This window comes from Neolamprologus multifasciatus, chromosome 18 (genome assembly GCF_963576455.1).
Source record: "Neolamprologus multifasciatus chromosome 18, fNeoMul1.2, whole genome shotgun sequence".
NCBI lineage: Eukaryota > Metazoa > Chordata > Actinopteri > Cichliformes > Cichlidae > Neolamprologus > Neolamprologus multifasciatus.
The window spans coordinates 3575930-3595235 of record NC_140456.1 but is presented as its reverse complement, the minus strand read 5'-3'; the positions used below and the strand labels follow the sequence as shown (position 1 = coordinate 3595235).

Below are 19306 nucleotides of genomic sequence, written 5' to 3'. Positions count from 1 at the left end.
TGTTAAAAGCTGAAGTAATGGCCTCTATAGCATTTTTGGCAACGACGTTACCAATCCCTTACGAAATATTAATATCATTGAGGAAGGCTATGTTTTATTTCCTTTGGGGAGGTCAACATGAGAGAGCAAAGAGAGAAATTATGTATAAGCCAGTAGGGAAAGGGGGGAGAGCAGTACCAGAAATAGAGTCCAAGTGCAATGCGATGTTTATCACTCCAATTTTTAAGGCATGTTTTAGTGACCCTAAAGATAAGCTTTGGCCATATTTTACTAGGTTTTGGGTGGGTTGGAAAGTTTTGCAGGCGTGGGGTGTGCGCCCCCCCCTTAACGTGCCCTTCTCTGAACAATGTCCTGTAATTTACAAAGTAGCGATTCGTTTGTTAAAACGTTTTCCGACTAAGATTACATCTCAGGAGATAACACGTGCAACTATAGAGGATATATTGTTTCCAACAGTTAGTATGTCACCGATAGGACAATTACGTGAAATCCACACTAAAATGGCTTGGGGTAATGTAAATAATAAATTCCTGCTAAACTCTCATAAAGACTTAGCGTGGCAAGCTGCCCAAGAATGTCTGCCGACAAGGGCTTTTTTGAAAAAGAGGGAGTGCACGAGGAGTGCACAGTGCCCAAGAAAGCGGTGTGGAGAAGACGAGACAATTAAACATATATTTTGGGAATGTTTCTTTGCAAAAAAGGTGTGGGGCCTATTAAGACAATGGTTGAAAGATCTAAGTAAAGAAGAGTTGACATATGAAATTATAATGTATGGTTTTTTGAAAACAACTTTGGAGAAAGGGGAAACATGTTGGTGGATAATGGTGAATTGTGTAAAAGATGCTTTGTGGAGAGCGAGAAACATCTGTGTATTTAAAAAGTATGAAATATCGGAAAGAGTTGTAATCAACAGCACGATTAGTTTGTTGAAGGATTATATTATAAGAATCTCCTTAGGGGAAAGTGAAGAGAACAAAAGAAAGATGTGGAAAGTACCAAGAAAGTATTTGAACATTTGTATGTAAAATAATGTGAGAGTAATAGTTACTGTTTCGACCCCTTTTGTTTTTGTTTTTCCCTTTGTGGGTTTCCCCATTTGGGTTTTGATTTCCGATGTATCTTTGTTTTTTGTTTTTTTATGAATGAATTGATGTAATTTTGGTTTTGAACAATAAAACTCTTTGAAAATTGAAAATTGGTTCACCCAGGGCGAGGCTCAACCATTGCACTGCGGTTGTGCTGACCCCTGTGAATTCCCCAAATGCGGGAATCTCAACTGCATAATTTGTGGTAGTGGGGGACTGCGTTCGCGCTCTCCCCTCACTCTTGTGTCCAAAAGCAAAGAGTGTCTGCTCTTCTCTCGGTGCGCCCTTTGACGTGCTCACCGTCCATTGGATTCAGGCATTATGCGTGTTAGGCACCATCAGCCAGAGTGCTGCATGTGGAAAGGGGACCCCTGTCTCCCACGCTGGCAACTCATACTTACCTGGCAGGGGAGATACCATGATCACGAAGGTGGTTCACCCAGGGCGAGGCTCAACCATTGCACTGCGGTTGTGCTGACCCCTGTGAATTCCCCAAATGCGGGAATCTCAACTGCATAATTTGTGGTAGTGGGGGACTGCGTTCGCGCTCTCCCCTCACTCTTGTGTCCAAAAGCAAAGAGTGTCTGCTCTTCTCTCGGTGCGCCCTTTGAACTGGGAGAAAATGCGATGGCGTGCTCACCGTCCTTAGGATTCAGGCATTATGCGTGTTAGGCACCATCAGCCAGAGTGCTGCATGTGGAAAGGGGACCCCTGTCTCCCACGCTGGCAACTCATACTTACCTGGCAGGGGAGATACCATGATCACGAAGGTGGTTCACCCAGGGCGAGGCTCAACCATTGCACTGCGGTTGTGCTGACCCCTGTGAATTCCCCAAATGCGGGAATCTCAACTGCATAATTTGTGGTAGTGGGGGACTGCGTTCGCGCTCTCCCCTCACTCTTGTGTCCAAAAGCAAAGAGTGTCTGCTCTTCTCTCGGTGCGCCCTTTGAACTGGGAGAAAATGCGATGGCGTGCTCACCGTCCAAGGATTCAGGCATTATGCGTGTTAGGCACCATCAGCCAGAGTGCTGCATGTGGAAAGGGGACCCCTGTCTCCCACGCTGGCAACTCATACTTACCTGGCAGGGGAGATACCATGATCACGAAGGTGGTTCACCCAGGGCGAGGCTCAACCATTGCACTGCGGTTGTGCTGACCCCTGTGAATTCCCCAAATGCGGGAATCTCAACTGCATAATTTGTGGTAGTGGGGGACTGCGTTCGCGCTCTCCCCTCACTCTTGTGTCCAAAAGCAAAGAGTGTCTGCTCTTCTCTCGGTGCGCCCTTTGAACTGGGAGAAAATGCGATGGCGTGCTCACCGTCCTTGGATTCAGGCATTATGCGTGTTAGGCACCATCAGCCAGAGTGCTGCATGTGGAAAGGGGACCCCTGTCTCCCACGCTGGCAACTCATACTTACCTGGCAGGGGAGATACCATGATCACGAAGGTGGTTCACCCAGGGCGAGGCTCAACCATTGCACTGCGGTTGTGCTGACCCCTGTGAATTCCCCAAATGCGGGAATCTCAACTGCATAATTTGTGGTAGTGGGGGACTGCGTTCGCGCTCTCCCCTCACTCTTGTGTCCAAAAGCAAAGAGTGTCTGCTCTTCTCTCGGTGCGCCCTTTGAACTGGGAGAAAATGCGATGGCGTGCTCACCGTCCAAGGATTCAGGCATTATGCGTGTTAGGCACCATCAGCCAGAGTGCTGCATGTGGAAAGGGGACCCCTGTCTCCCACGCTGGCAACTCATACTTACCTGGCAGGGGAGATACCATGATCACGAAGGTGGTTCACCCAGGGCGAGGCTCAACCATTGCACTGCGGTTGTGCTGACCCCTGTGAATTCCCCAAATGCGGGAATCTCAACTGCATAATTTGTGGTAGTGGGGGACTGCGTTCGCGCTCTCCCCTCACTCTTGTGTCCAAAAGCAAAGAGTGTCTGCTCTTCTCTCGGTGCGCCCTTTGAACTGGGAGAAAATGCGATGGCGTGCTCACCGTCCAAGGATTCAGGCATTATGCGTGTTAGGCACCATCAGCCAGAGTGCTGCATGTGGAAAGGGGACCCCTGTCTCCCACGCTGGCAACTCATACTTACCTGGCAGGGGAGATACCATGATCACGAAGGTGGTTCACCCAGACCCACCATGGCGACAAAGACTGCTAACATGACAGGTTCCAGGAGGAACGCTGTGCGTTTTGAGATGCAAGGCATTTGCGAAATGGACCGACTACAGTTCAGCAGGATTGTTATACAGAAAGAGTTGGGATTCTCACCGATGCAGATCGACTATATCTTTGGCTTGCCGGGAAAGAAAAGTTATGAGGTGATTTTTGCCACTAGTACTTTCTACGAATCATGTCTGAATAAGTTTAATAGACTCAAACAAACTAGGCCTCAGCTGGAGAATATCAAAATGACACCGTTATCTGGTAGAGAGCCCAAAGCTGTGACAGTAATTATGCACTCTGAATATGTGAGAGTGGAAGACATTACGACCTGGTGGTCTTTCAAATGTATGGTGAAGAGAGGTTTGGACTTAAAAGACGAAGACGGAATTAGAACTGGAGCATATCGTTTCTACGTCCACCTGCATAGAGATGAGACCTCTGGTGATTTGATCCATCTGCCCCCAATTATTCAATTGGGGGGATATGTTCAGAGGATATGTTTTCTACCCAGGGCAACCAAAAACATGCCGTAAATGTGGCGGTAATGACCATTTAGCCGCAGAGTGTGAAAATGTAGTCTGCAAAAACTGTAACAGTGAAGAGCATACTACAACTGAATGTCCTTTCCCACGGAAATGTAATCTTTGCGGGGGTGAAGGACATACCTTTAGGGCATGCCCCCAATCTTACGCAAATAAAGCGAAAAGAACTCATCAACAGCAATTAGAGGAGATACCAAGTTTAATTGGAGGAAGTCTGCCAGCTGTTGAAGATGTGATTAACAATCAAGTCAACGAGTTTCAGCAGGAAGAGGTTGAGGATCAAACGACCTTCAGCTGGGGTGGAGAACAAGCTGAAGTGCCCTCCCCCCCCTCCCAAGTGATTACCAATGAGGACTTAACGACGGAGGAGAAGGAAGAATTTCAAATAGAAACAGAGCCTAAGACACAGGAGGAGACCCAGGAGGAGATGGCCGTGCTCTCAGGTACCCATACCATTTCACAGCCGTCGACATCCCAAGAGTGCCGAGACATGCTTGATTACATGTTTTTCGGAGATTTCAACAGTTGCAATCAAACCAAACTATCACCCTAGAAGAGGGAGGTTTTTCATTACCAGCTTGTGACATTGAAGATAACATAACAATTCTTCCCGAATTGTCACCACAAGTAAACGTAACTGTAGCGCTGACATCACAAAAAACAGACAGATAAACACTTCAACAGAGTCGTCTACGGGGAACTTGGATTCAGAAATTCAGGACCAAATAGACTCCTTGTCAATACCTGTACTTGAAGAACAAAGACAGATATCTACCCAGGGAGTTGTTCAGGAAAGCCAGCAGGAAAGTAATGATGTGAGTGCTCCGATTACGGTATGGCTCCCACGGAAAAAGAAAAAGAAGAAGGTAAAACCATAGCAAGAGACTTAATTAATAACAGCCAGAGTGTAAAGATTCCCCCTATTTAGTGATAACATAAACTCCCTTTCATGTATCGACGATCAATACAAGAGGGTTGAATGATGCAGTGAAGTGTCAATCTGTCTTTAATGTATTACATGAAACGGGTGGGGACATTTGCCTTCTTCAAGAATGTGCCCTTCCCTTTATGGACAATTACACAAAGTTTGCAAAACGATGGACATATGGCCAATCCTTTTGGTCAGGGGATAACCAAAATCGGATGTCAGGTGTAGGTTTTTTTGATTAATAATAAAACTATTAACATAGAAAATGTGGAGGTAGTGGTGGACGGAAGAGCCTTATGTATAGATGTAGAAAAGAATGGGAGTAAACTTAGGATTATTAATGTCTATGGACATACAGAGTTGAAAGAACGGACAGGCATTATTTCAAATATTACAACCTTTTTCTTTGTAATAGAAGACAGATAATAATGGGTGGGGATTTTAATTGTACACCAGAAACAAGTGGAATCCAGGGGGCGGCTTCAACAGTTAAGAAAGATTCAAGTACTTGTGCATTAGATAATTTGATTAAAGACAGTAATTTGAAAGACGTGTTTAGATTGCTTAACCCGTCAGACCCAGGATATACCTGGTCTAATAATAAGTCCTTTTCACGGATTGATTTTTTGTTTGCCAGTGAAGGCTTAATACCCCTGTCATGTAAAGTGGAACCAGTACCTTTTTCTGATCACCATAAGGTCATGTGTGGATTTAGTATTCAATCTTCCTTTCAGTCGGCCCCAGGGCCATGGAAATTAAACCTGAATTTATTGAAGGATGGGAAGGTTACGGGAAGGTATAAACTTAAATTACAACAATGGGTCTCCCTACAACCACTATATGAATCTGTAGGGGAATGGTGGGAGAGTATAAAGATTAGGACCCAAGTATTTTTTAGTCTTGAAGGGAAAAGGCGGGCAAAGAGGAGGAGACAATGGTTATTGAGAAAGCAAGCAAAATTACAAAGGTTTTACAACCTCCTGAATTTGGGCTTTGATGTTAGTGAAGAGATTATGAATCTGAAAAAAGAAATGATGGTAGTTTTAAATGAGAAAAACAAGGGAGTATTAATACGAAGTAGGGTGAAACATGTGGAAGAAAATGAAAAATGTACGAGATATTTTTTTAAAAAATTGTATAAATCTAAACCTGCTATTGACAGCCTGATTAATGAAGAAGGGAAAGAAGTGAAAAGTACCCAAGAAATTTTAAAGGTAGTACATTCTTTTTATACCAACTTGTACAAAGAACAAAATATTGATGAGGCGATTGTAGAATCCTTTCTCTCTAAGTTAACACAAAAATTGGATCCAGAAGATAGTATAAATTTAGATGAAGTTATAACACAAGAGGAAATCGCAAGAGCTATGGAAAGAAATGCAAGATAACAAGTCACCAGGTATGGATGGCTTACCTAAGGAATACTATCAGGCCTTTTGGGAACAACTTAGCTCCTTGTTGTGCAAGATTTATAAAGAAGCGTGGGATAAAGGTGTATGGTCAATGTCCATGAATACAGGAGTGATTTCCCTGTTATGGAAAAAGGGTTCTAAAAAAGATTTGAGAAATTGGAGACCCCTGACATTGTTAGGGGTAGATATCAAGATTTTAGCAAAAGCCCTTTTTTTTAGTTTACAGACAGTGGTACCTAAGTTAGTTGGAGTGGAACAAACATGTGGGATACAAGGACGTAAGATGACGGATAGTTTAGCGATTATAAGGGATAGCTACCTTTACAGCCATGAGCGGAATATCCCCCTTTGTGGGTTAAGCTTGGATTTAGAAAAAGCATTTGACAACGTCAATCATGCCTTTCTGATGAAAGTCCTAGATAAATTAGGATTTGGAGAAGTTTTTCGGAGATGGATTCGGGTGTTGTATTCTGGTTGTAGTAGTGTTGTGAATGTGAATGGTGTACAGACTACTACAGTTGCAGTGAAAGCTGGAGTAAGGCAGGGATGCCCGTTATCTCCCACCTTATTTATATTAGTGATGGAGCCATTAGCGTGTGCATTAAGAACTAATGAGCTAATTAAAGGGTTGACCCCACCGGGTAGCGGAGGGTTGGAAATTAAATTTTCCATGTATATGGATGATATAACTCTGCTGCTTACGGACAATAAGTCGATTGAAGTAAGTTTGGCAGTTTGTGAAGCTTTTTCAGCAGCTTCAGGGATGAAAATTAATAAAGAGAAGAGTGAGGTGATTTATTTTAAGTGGCGGGAGATTAAAGAAAAAAGGGGATTGCAAGAAAAATCGGAAACGTTGAAAATTTTAGGGGTGGAAATAGGAGAAAATATGCAAATTAAGAATTGGAATTCAAAATTACAAAAAATACAAGGGAAACTGTTGAACTGGAAAGATAGGGAACTCTCCTTTATAGGTAAGGTTCTGGTGCTAAAAGCTGAAGTAATGGCCTCTATAGCATTTTTGGCAACGGCGTTGCCAATCCCTTACGAAATATTAATATCATTGAGGAAGGCTATGTTTTATTTCCTTTGGGGAGGTCAACATGAGAGAGCAAAGAGAGAAATTATGTACAAGCCAGTAGGGAAAGGGGGGAGAGCAGTACCAGAAATAGAGTCCAAGTGCAATGCGATGTTTATCACCCCAATTTTTAAGGCATGTTTTAGTGACCCTAAAGATAAGATTTGGCCATATTTTACAAGGTTTTGGGTGGGTTGGAAAGAGTTACAGGCGTGGGGTGTGCGCCCCCCCCTTAACGTGCCCTTCTCTGAACAATATCCTGTAATTTACAAAGTAGCGATTCGTTTGTTAAAACGGTTTCCGACTAAGATTACATCCCAGGAGATAACACGTGCAACTATAGAGGATATATTGTTTCCAACAGTTAGTATGTCACCGATAGGACAATTACGTGAAATCCACACTAAAATGGCTTGGGGTAATGTAAATAATAAATTTCTGCTAAACTCTCATAAGGACTTAGCGTGGCAAGCTGCCCAAGAATGTCTGCCGACAAGGGCTTTTTTGAAAAAGAGGGAGTGCACGAGGAGTGCACAGTGCCCAAGAAAGCGGTGTGGAGAAGACGAGACAATTAAACATATATTTTGGGAATGTTTCTTTGCAAAAAAAGTGTGGGGCCTATTAAGACAATGGTTGAAAGATCTAAGTAAAGAAGAGTTGACATATGAAATTATAATGTATGGTTTTTTGAAAACAACTTTGGAGAAAGGGGAAACATGTTGGTGGATAATGGTGAATTGTGTAAAAGATGCTTTGTGGAGAGCAAGAAACATCTGTGTATTTAAAAAGTATGAAATATCGGAAAGAGTTGTAATCAACAGCACGATTAGTTTGTGGAAGGATTATATTATAAGAATCTCCTTAGGGGACAGTGAAGAGAACAAAAGAAAGATGTGGAAAGTACCAAGAAAGTATTTGAACATTTGTATGTAAAATAATGTGAGAGTAATAGTTACTGTTTCGACCCCTTTTGTTTTTGTTTTTCCCTTTGTGGGTTTCCCCATTTGGGTTTTGATTTCCGATGTATCTTTGTTTATTTTTTTATGAATGAATTGATGTAATTTTGGTTTTGAACAATAAAACTCTTTGAAAATTGAAATTGGTTCACCCAGGGCGAGGCTCAACCATTGCACTGCGGTTGTGCTGACCCCTGTGAATTCCCCAAATGCGGGAATCTCAACTGCATAATTTGTGGTAGTGGGGGACTGCGTTCGCGCTCTCCCCTCACTCTTGTGTCCAAAAGCAAAGAGTGTCTGCTCTTCTCTCGGTGCGCCCCTTGAAATGGGAGAAAATGCGATGGCGTGCTCACCGTCCTTAGATTTAGGCATTATGCGTGTTAGGCACCATCAGCCAGAGTGCTGCATGTGGAAAGGGGACCCCTGTCTCCCACGCTGGCAACTCATACTTACCTGGCAGGGGAGATACCATGATCACGAAGGTGGTTCACCCAGGGCGAGGCTCAACCATTGCACTGCGGTTGTGCTGACCCCTGTGAATTCCCCAAATGCGGGAATCTCAACTGCATAATTTGTGGTAGTGGGGGACTGCGTTCGTGCTCTCCCCTCACTCTTGTGTCCAAAAGCAAAGAGTGTCTGCTCTTCTCTCGGTGCGCCCTTTGAACTGGGAGAAAATGCGATGGCGTGCTCACCGTCCTTGGATTCAGGCATTATGCGTGTTAGGCCTAACACGCATAATGCAGCCAGAGTGCTACATGTGGAAAGGGGACCCCTGTCTCCCACGTTGGCAACTCATACTTACCTGGCGGGGGAGATACCATGATCACGAAGGTGGTTCACCCAGACCCACCATGGCGACAAAGCCTTCTAACATGACAGGTTCCAGGAGGAACGCTGTGCATTTTGAGATGCAAGGGAATTGCGAAATGGACCGACTACAGTTCAGCAGGATTGTTATACAGAAAGAGTTGGGATTCTCACCGACGCAGATCGACTATATCTTTGGCTTGCCGGGAAAGAAAAGTTATGAGGTGATTTTTGTCACTAGTACTTTCTACGAATCATGTCTGAATAAGTTTAATAGACTCAAGCAAACTAGGCCTCAGCTGGAGAATATCAATTCAATTCAATTCAATTTAATTTATATAGCGCCAAATCACAACAAATGTCGCCTCAAGGCGCTTCATAGATACAGAGAAAAGCCCAACAATCATATGACCCCCTATGAGCAAGCACTTTGGTGACAGTGGGAAGGAAAAACTCCCTTTTAACAGGGAAAATGTTCAAAGGGATCAGGGGGTCAAAATGACACCGTTATCTGGTAGAGAGCCCAAAGCTGTGACAGTAATTATGCACTCTGAATATGTGAGAGTGGAAGACATTACGACCTGGTTGTCTTTCAAATGTATGGTGAAGAGAGGTTTGGACTTAAAAGACGAAGACGGAATTAGAACTGGAGCATATCGTTTTTACGTCCACCTGCATAGAGATGAGACCTCTGGTGATTTGATCCATCTGCCCCCAATTATTCAATTGGGGGCAATCAGAGGATATGTTTTCTACCCAGGGCAACCAAAAACATGCCGTAAATGTGGCGGTAATGACCATTTAGCCGCAGAGTGTGAAAATGTAGTCTGCAAAAACTGTAACAGTGAAGAGCACACTACAACTGAATGTCCTTTCCCACGGAAATGTAATCTTTGCGGGGGTGAAGGACATACCTTTAGGGCATGCCCCCAATCTTACGCAAATAAAGCAAAAAGAACTCATCAACAGCAATTAGAGGAGATACCAAGTTCAATTGGAGGAAGTCTGCCAGCTGTTGAAGATGTGATTAACAATCAAGTCAATGAGTTTCAGCAGGAAGAGGTTGAGGATCAAACGACCTTCAGCTGGGGTGGGGAACAAGCTGAAGTGCCCTCCCCCCCCTCCCAAGTGATTACCAATGAGGACTTAACGACGGAGGAGAAGGAAGAATTTCAAATAGAAACAGAGCCTAAGACACAGGAGGAGACCCAGGAGGAGATGGCCGTGCGCTCAGGTATTCATACTATTTCACAGCCGTCGACATCCCAAGAGTGCCGAGACATGCTTGATTACATGTTTTCGGAGATTTCAACGTTGCAATCAAACCAAACTATCACCCTAGAAGAGGGAGGTTTTTCATTACCAGCTTGTGACATTGAAGATAACATAACAATTCTTCCCGAATTGTCACCACAAGTAAACGTAACTGTAGCGCTGACATCACAAAAACGACAGATAAACACTTCAACAGAGTCGTCTACGGGGAACTTGGATTCAGAAATTCAGGACCAAATAGACTCCTTGTCAATACCTGTACTTGAAGAACAAAGACAGATATATACCCAGGGAGTTGTTCAGGAAAGCCAGCAGGAAAGTAATGATGTGAGTGCTCCGATTACGGTATGGCTCCCACGGAAAAAGAAAAAGAAGAAGGTAAAACCATAGCAAGAGACTTAATTAATAAAAGCCAGAGTGTAAAGATTCCCCCTATTTAGTGATAACATAAACTCCTTTCATGTATCGACGATCAATACAAGAGGGTTGAATGATGCAGTGAAGTGTCAATCTGTCTTTAATGTATTACATGAAACGGGTGGGGACATTTGCCTTCTTCAAGAATGTGCCCTTCCCTTTATGGACAATTACACAAAGTTTGCAAAACGATGGACATATGGCCAATCCTTTTGGTCAGGGGATAACCAAAATCGGATGTCAGGTGTAGGTTTTTTGATTAATAATAAAACTATTAACATAGAAAATGTGGAGGTAGTGGTGGACGGAAGAGCCTTATGTATAGATGTAGAAAAGAATGGGAGTAAATTTAGGATTATTAATGTCTATGGACATACAGAGTTGAAAGAACGGACGACATTATTTCAAATATTACAACCTTTTCTTTGTAATAGAACACAGATAATAATGGGTGGGGATTTTAACTGTACACCGGAAACAAGTGGAATCCAGGGGGCGGCTTCAACAGTTAAGAAAGATTCAAGTACTTGTGCATTAGATAATTTGATTAAAGACAGTAATTTGAAAGACGTGTTTAGATTGCTTAACCCGTCAGACCCAGGATATACCTGGTCTAATAATAAGTCCTTTTCACGGATTGATTTTTTGTTTGCCAGTGAAGGCTTAATACCCCTGTCATGTAAAGTGGAACCAGTACCTTTTTCTGATCACCATAAGGTCATGTGTGGATTTAGTATTCAATCTTCCTTTCAGTCAGCCCCAGGGCCATGGAAACTAAACCTGAATCTATTGAAGGACGGGAAGGTTACGGGAAGGTATAAACTTAAATTACAACAATGGGTCTCCCTACAACCACTATATGAATCTGTAGGGGAATGGTGGGAGAGTATAAAGATTAGGACCCAAGTATTTTTTAGTCTTGAAGGGAAAAGGCGGGCAAAGAGGAGGAGACAATGGTTATTGAGAAAGCAAGCAAAATTACAAAGGGTTTACAACCTCCTGAATTTGGGCTTTGATGTTAGTGAAGAGATTATGAATCTGAAAAAAGAAATGATGGTAGTTTTAAATGAGAAAAGCAAGGGAGTATTAATACGGAGTAGGGTAAAACATGTGGAAGAAAATGAAAAATGTACGAGATATTTTTTTTAAAAATTGTATAAATCTAAACCTGCTATTGACAGCCTGATTAATGAAGAAGGGAAAGAAGTGAAAAGTACCCAAGAAATTTTAAAGGTAGTACATTCTTTTTATACCAACTTGTACAAAGAACAAAATATTGATGAGGCGATTGTAGAATCCTTTCTCTCTAAGTTAACACAAAAATTGGATCCAGAAGATAGTATAAATTTAGATGAAGTTATAACACAAGAGGAAATCGCAAGAGCTATGGAAAGTATGCAAGATAACAAGTCACCAGGTATGGATGGCTTACCTAAGGAATACTATCAGGCCTTTTGGGAACAACTTAGCTCTTTGTTGTGCAAGGTTTATAAAGAAGCGTGGGATAAAGGTGTATGGTCAACGTCCATGAATACAGGAGTGATTTCCCTGTTATGGAAAAAGGGTTCTAAAAAAGATTTGAGAAATTGGAGACCCCTGACATTGTTAGGGGTAGATATCAAGATTTTAGCAAAAGCCCTTTTTTTTCGTTTACAGACAGTGGTACCTAAGTTAGTTGGAGTGGAACAAACATGCGGGATACATGGACGTAAGATGACGGATAGTTTAGCGATTATAAGGGATAGCTACCTTTACAGCCATGAGCGGAATATCCCCCTTTGTGGGTTAAGCTTGGATTTAGAAAAAGCCTTTGACAACGTCAGTCATGCCTTTCTGATGAAAGTCCTAGATAAATTAGGATTTGGAGAAGTTTTTCTGAGATGGATTCGGGTGTTGTATTCTGGTTGTAGTAGTGTTGTGAATGTGAATGGTGTACAGACTACTACAGTTGCAGTGAAAGCTGGAGTAAGGCAGGGATGCCCGTTATCTCCCACCTTATTTATATTAGTGATGGAGCCATTAGCGTGTGCATTACAGTTTTTTCTGAATGCTTAAACCCTAACTGTGATTCTTATAGCACAATTCCTAAAACTATTAACACTTATAGCAAAACCACTCACTGAGTTTGCAAAACTAAAAGCACAAACACTGCTTTGCACTCAGTTTGCAATTTTGTAACACACACTTTGCAAAACTGTAGGCACAACTCACTGCTTACACTCAATTACCAAATTTCCAACACACTCCTAGCAAAATTATACACATGTATGGCTATCATTAACACTATTTTGCCAACTGTCTGGCACACTTTCACATGTGAAAACTGTTTTAGATAATTAGTCCACTTTGCAATCAGCCTAAGCACTATAAACAGGCCACAGGTAAGCTGTCTATGTGGAGTACAATGGAAGGAGCAGTAAGAGTGAGAAGAGTGAGAATCAGAGGAGGCCGAGGGAGAGGACGTGGAGGTGAAGAAGTTGGAGGAAGAGGACGTGGAGGTGAAGAAGCAAGAGGGTTAGAGGAAGTTAGAGGAAGAGGACAAAGAGGAGCAAGAAGAGGACGAGGAGGGGAAAGAGGAAGGGTAAGAAGAGTAAGAAACAGAATAACTGATGACATCAGGGCTACAATAGTGGACCATGTCATCAACCATGGGATGACCCTGAGGGAAGCTGGCCAACGGGTTCAGCCTAAACTGAGCCGCTACACTGTGGCAAGCATCATTAGGACATTTCGAAATGGGAATCGGTAAGTACTTTGTAGCACTGCCATACTCTAATGAGAAACACAACAGTACCATACATGCAAAAATACTGAAATTGTTACTTTACAGAATTGCTAGACGTCCAGATGTTGGGGGCAGAGGCAGAATGTTCAATTGACATCTGTACACAGAGAAAGCAAAAGCCAGATGTGTTTTGTATTCATACCATCAGTGTGCAGTTGGCGCATTGTGTGCTTAGTAGATGATGGCTTGTGTGTACTGTTTGATACGAAAACACCATTTTTACGAAGGTGTGAAGAGTTAATCTAGCTGTGTTCGCTTTTGCAAGAGAACTACAATGTTTTGATAATTGGGTGACAGGTTTTCTTATTTGTGTGTAGAGTTTTGCAAAAATAGCCAATAGTTACAAAAAATGTGCTTAAGCAATCAGAAAAAACTGTAAGAACTAATGAGCTAATTAAAGGGTTGACCCCACCGGGTAGCAGAGGGTTGGAAATTAAATTTTCCATGTATATGGATGATATAACTCTGCTGCTTACGGACAATAAGTCGATTGAAGTAAGTTTGGCAGTTTGTGAAGCTTTTTCAGCAGCTTCAGGGATGAAAATTAATAAAGAGAAGAGTGAGGTGATTTATTTTAAGTGGTGGGAGATTAAAGAAAAAAGGGGATTGCAAGAAAAATCGGAAACGTTGAAAATTTTAGGGGTGGAAATAGGAGAAAATATGCAAATTAAGAATTGGAATTCAAAATTACAAAAAATACAAGGGAAACTGTTGAACTGGAAAGATAGGGAACTCTCCTTTATAGGTAAGGTTCTGGTGCTAAAAGCTGAAGTAATGGCCTCTATAGCATTTTTGGCAACGACGTTGCCAATCCCTTACGAAATATTAATATCATTGAGGAAGGCTATGTTTTATTTCCTTTGGGGAGGTCAACATGACAGGGCAAAGAGAGAAATTATGTACAAGCCAGTAGGGAAAGGGGGGAGAGCAGTACCAGAAATAGAGTCCAAGTGCAATGCGATGTTTATCACCCCAATTTTTAAGGCATGTTTTAGTGACCCTAAAGATAAGATTTGGCCATATTTTACAAGGTTTTGGGTGGGTTGGAAAGAGTTACAGGCGTGGGGTGTGCGCCCCCCCCTTAACGTGCCCTTCTCTGAACAATGTCCTGTAATTTACAAAGTAGCGATTCGTTTGTTAAAACGGTTTCCGACTAAGATTATATCCCAGGAGATAACACGTACAACTATAGAGGATACATTGTTTCCAATAGTTAGTATGTCACCGATAGGACAATTACGTGAAATCCACACTAAAATGGCTTGGGGTAATGTAAATAATAAATTTCTGCTAAACTCTCATAAGGACTTAGCGTGGCAAGCTGCCCAAGAATGTCTGCCGACAAGGGCTTTTTTGAAAAAGAGGGAGTGCACGAGGAGTGCACAGTGCCCAAGAAAGCGGTGTGGAGAAGACGAGACAATTAAACATATATTTTGGGAATGTTTCTTTGCAAAAAAAAGTGTGGGGCCTATTAAGACAATGGTTGAAAGATCTAAGTAAAGAAGAGTTGACATATGAAATTATAATGTATGGTTTTTTGAAAACAACTTTGGAGAAAGGGGAAACATGTTGGTGGATAATGGTGAATTGTGTAAAAGATGCTTTGTGGAGAGCAAGAAACATCTGTGCATTTAAAAAGTATGAAATATCAGAAAGAGTTGTAATCAACAGCATGATTAGTTTGTTGAAGGATTATATTATAAGAATCACCTTAGGGGAAAGTGAAGAGAACAAAAGAAAGATGTGGAAAGTACCAAGAAAGTATTTGAACATTTGTATGTAAAATAATGTGAGAGTAATAGTTATTGTTTTGACCCCTTTTGTTTTTGTTTTTCCCTTTGTGGGTTTCCCCATTTGGGTTTTGATTTCCGATGTATCTTTGTTTATTTTTTTATGAATGAATTGATGTAATTTTGGTTTTGAACAATAAAACTCTTTGAAAATTGAAAATTGAATTGGTTCACCCAGGGCGAGGCTCAACCATTGCACTGCGGTTGTGCTGACCCCTGTGAATTCCCCAAATGCGGGAATCTCAACTGCATAATTTGTGGTAGTGGGGGACTGCGTTCGCGCTCTCCCCTCACTCTTGTGTCCAAAAGCAAAGAGTGTCTGCTCTTCTCTCGGTGCGCACCTTGAACTGGGAGAAAATGCGATGGCGTGCTCACCGTCCTTGGATTCAGGCATATGCGTGTTAGGCACAACACGCATAATGCAGCCAGAGTGCTGCATGTGGAAAGGGGACCCCTGTCTCCCACGCTGGCAACTCATACTTACCTGGCAGGGGAGATACCATGATCACGAAGGTGGTTCACCCAGGGCGAGGCTCAACCATTGCACTGCGGTTGTGCTGACCCCTGTGAATTCCCCAAATGCGGGAATCTCAACTGCATAATTTGTGGTAGTGGGGGACTGCGTTCGCGCTCTCCCCTCACTCTTGTGTCCAAAAGCAAAGAGTGTCTGCTCTTCTCTCGGTGCGCCCCTTGAACTGGGAGAAAATGCGATGGCGTGCTCACCGTCCTTGGATTTAGGCATTATGCGTGTTAGGCACCATCAGCCAGAGTGCTGCATGTGGAAAGGGGACCCCTGTCTCCCACGCTGGCAACTCAAACTTACCTGGCACGGGAGATAACATGATCACGAAGGTGGTTCACCCAGACCCACCATGGCGACAAAGACTGCTAACATGACAGGTTCCAGGAGGAACGCTGTGCGTTTTGAGATGCAAGGGAATTGCGAAATGGACCGACTACAGTTCAGCAGGATTGTTATACAGAAAGAGTTGGGATTCTCACCGACGCAGATCGACTATATCTTTGGCTTTCCGGGAAAGAAAAGTTATGAGGTAATTTTTGCCACTAGTACTTTCTACGAATCATGTCTGAATAAGTTTAATAGACTCAAACAAACTAGGCCTCAGCTGGAGAATATCAAAATGACACCGTTATCTGGTAGAGAGCCCAAAGCTGTGACAGTAATTATGCACTCTGAATATGTGAGAGTGGAAGACATTACGACCTGGTTGTCTTTCAAATGTATGGTGAAGAGAGGTTTGGACTTAAAAGACGAAGACGGAATTAGAACTGGAGCATATCGTTTTTACGTCCACCTGCATAGAGATGAGACCTCTGGTGATTTGATCCATCTGCCCCCAATTGAATAATTGGGGGCAGATGGGGGCAATAATTCAATTGCCCCCAATTGAATAATTGGGGGCAATCAGAGGATATGTTTTCTACCCAGGGCAACCAAAAACATGCCGTAAATGTGGCGGTAATGACCATTTAGCCGCAGAGTGTGAAAATGTAGTCTGCAAAAACTGCAACAGTGAAGAGCACACTACAACTGAATGTCCTTTCCCACGGAAATGTAATCTTTGCGGGGGTGAAGGACATACCTTTAGGGCATGCCCCCAATCTTACGAAAAATAAAGTGAAAAGAACTCATCAACAGCAATTAGAGGAGATACCAAGTTTAATTGGAGGAAGTCTGCCAGCTGTTGAAGATGTGATTAACAATCAAGTCAATGAGTTCCAGCAGGAAGAGGTTGAGGATCAAACGACCTTCAGCTGGGGTGGGGAACAAGCTGAAGTGCCCTCCCCCCCCCTCCCAAGTGATTACCAATGAGGACTTAACGACGGAGGAGAAGGAAGAATTTCAAATAGAAACAGAGCCTAAGACACAGGAGGAGACCCAGGAGGAGATGGCCATGCGCTCAGGTATTCATACCATTTCACAGCCGTCGACATCCCAAGAGTGCCGAGACATGCTTGATTACATGTTTTCGGAGATTTCAACGTTGCAATCAAACCAAACTATCACCCTAGAAGAGGGAGGGTTTTCATTACCAGCTTGTGACATTGAAGATAACATAACAATTCTTCCCGAATTGTCACCACAAGTAAACGTAACTGTAGCGCTGACATCACAAAAACGACAGATAAACACTTCAACAGAGTCGTCTACGGGGAACTTGGATTCAGAAATTCAGGACCAAATAGACTCCTTGTCAATACCTGTACTTGAAGAACAAAGACAGATATCTACCCAGGGAGTTGTTCAGGAAAGCCAGCAGGAAAGTAATGATGTGAGTGCTCCGATTACGGTATGGCTCCCACGGAAAAAGAAAAAGAAGAAGGTAAAACCATAGCAAGAGACTTAATTAATAACAGCCAGAGTGTAAAGATTCCCCCTATTTAGTAATAACATAAACTCCTTTCATGTATCGACGATCAATACAAGAGGGTTGAATGATGCAGTGAAGTGTCAATCTGTCTTTAATGTATTACATGAAACGGGTGGGGACATTTGCCTTCTTCAAGAATGTGCCCTTCCCTTTATGGACAATTACACAAAGTTTGCAAGACGATGGACATATGGCCAATCCTTTTGGTCAGGGGATAACCAAAATCGGATGTCAGGTGTAGGTTTTTTTATTAATAATAAAACTATTAACATAGAAAATGTGGAGGTAGTGGTGGACGGAAGAGCCTTATGTATAGATGTAGAAAAAAATGGGAGTAAACTTAGGATTATCAATGTCTATGGACATACAGAGTTGAAAGAACGGACGGCATTATTTCAAATATTACAACCTTTTCTTTGTAATAGAACACAGATAATAATGGGTGGGGATTTTAATTGTACACCAGAAACAAGTGGAATCCAGGGGGCAGCTTCAACAGTTAAGAAAGATTCAAGTACTTGTGCATTAGATAATTTGATTAAAGACAGTAATTTGAAAGACGTGTTTAGATTGCTTAACCCGTCAGACCCAGGATATACCTGGTCTAATAATAAGTCCTTTTCACGGATTGATTTTTTGTTTGCCAGTGAAGGCTTAATACCCCTGTCATGTAAAGTGGAACCAGTACCTTTTTCTGATCACCATAAGGTCATGTGTGGATTTAGTATTCAATCTTCCTTTCAGTCAGCCCCAGGGCCATGGAAACTAAACCTAAATCTATTGAAGGACGGGAAGGTTACGGGAAGGTATAAACTTAAATTACAACAATGGGTCTCCCTACAACCACTATATGAATCTGTAGGGGAATGGTGGGAGAGTATAAAGATTAGGACCCAAGTATTTTTTAGTCTTGAAGGGAAAAGGCGGGCAAAGAGGAGGAGACAATGGTTATTGAGAAAGCAAGCAAAATTACAAAGGGTTTACAACCTCCTGAATTTGGGCTTTGATGTTAGTGAAGAGATTATGAATCTGAAAAAAGAAATGATGGTAGTTTTAAATGAGAAAAGCAAGGGAGTATTAATACGGAGTAGGGTAAAACATGTGGAAGAAAATGAAAAATGTACGAGATATTTTTTTTAAAAATTGTATAAATCTAAACCTGCTATTGACAGCCTGATTAATGAAGAAGGGAAAGAAGTGAAAAGTACCCAAGAAATTTTAAAGGTAGTACATTCTTTTTATACCAACTTGTACAAAGAACAAAATATTGATGAGGCGATTGTAGAATCCTTTCTCTCTAAGTTAACACAAAAATTGGATCCAGAAGATAGTATAAATTTAGATGAAGTTATAACACAAGAGGAAATCGCAAGAGCTATGGAAAGTATGCAAGATAACAAGTCACCAGGTATGGATGGCTTACCTAAGGAATACTATCAGGCCTTTTGGGAACAACTTAGCTCTTTGTTGTGCAAGGTTTATAAAGAAGCGTGGGATAAAGGTGTATGGTCAACGTCCATGAATACAGGAGTGATTTCCCTGTTATGGAAAAAGGGTTCTAAAAAAGATTTGAGAAATTGGAGACCCCTGACATTGTTAGGGGTAGATATCAAGATTTTAGCAAAAGCCCTTTTTTTTCGTTTACAGACAGTGGTACCTAAGTTAGTTGG

The 19306-nt window shown here is 42.1% G+C and overlaps 7 non-coding genes and 3 pseudogenes across 7 annotated transcripts; all 10 read left to right on the top strand.

The window, feature by feature from the left end:
- Positions 1-1174: 1174 nt before the first annotated feature.
- On the top strand, positions 1175-1322 carry LOC146497024 (U1 spliceosomal RNA; annotated as a pseudogene).
- Positions 1323-1478: 156 nt separating this feature from the next.
- On the top strand, positions 1479-1642 carry LOC146497023 (U1 spliceosomal RNA). Its single transcript, XR_014870991.1, has one exon. It is a non-coding gene; the product is annotated as a U1 spliceosomal RNA (small nuclear RNA).
- Positions 1643-1818: 176 nt separating this feature from the next.
- LOC146497022 (U1 spliceosomal RNA) lies at positions 1819-1982 on the top strand. The gene has a single exon (XR_014871008.1). It is a non-coding gene; the product is annotated as a U1 spliceosomal RNA (small nuclear RNA).
- Positions 1983-2157: 175 nt separating this feature from the next.
- LOC146497021 (U1 spliceosomal RNA) lies at positions 2158-2321 on the top strand. The gene has a single exon (XR_014871007.1). It is a non-coding gene; the product is annotated as a U1 spliceosomal RNA (small nuclear RNA).
- Positions 2322-2496: 175 nt separating this feature from the next.
- Positions 2497-2660, top strand: LOC146497020 (U1 spliceosomal RNA). The gene has a single exon (XR_014871003.1). It is a non-coding gene; the product is annotated as a U1 spliceosomal RNA (small nuclear RNA).
- A 175-nt stretch (positions 2661-2835) lies between these two features.
- LOC146497019 (U1 spliceosomal RNA) lies at positions 2836-2999 on the top strand. The gene has a single exon (XR_014870996.1). It is a non-coding gene; the product is annotated as a U1 spliceosomal RNA (small nuclear RNA).
- A 5303-nt stretch (positions 3000-8302) lies between these two features.
- Positions 8303-8439, top strand: LOC146497018 (U1 spliceosomal RNA; annotated as a pseudogene).
- A 175-nt stretch (positions 8440-8614) lies between these two features.
- On the top strand, positions 8615-8778 carry LOC146497017 (U1 spliceosomal RNA). The gene has a single exon (XR_014870993.1). It is a non-coding gene; the product is annotated as a U1 spliceosomal RNA (small nuclear RNA).
- Positions 8779-15400: 6622 nt separating this feature from the next.
- On the top strand, positions 15401-15535 carry LOC146497016 (U1 spliceosomal RNA; annotated as a pseudogene).
- Positions 15536-15719: 184 nt separating this feature from the next.
- LOC146497015 (U1 spliceosomal RNA) lies at positions 15720-15883 on the top strand. The gene has a single exon (XR_014870990.1). It is a non-coding gene; the product is annotated as a U1 spliceosomal RNA (small nuclear RNA).
- The last annotated feature ends 3423 nt before the right edge of the window (positions 15884-19306 follow it).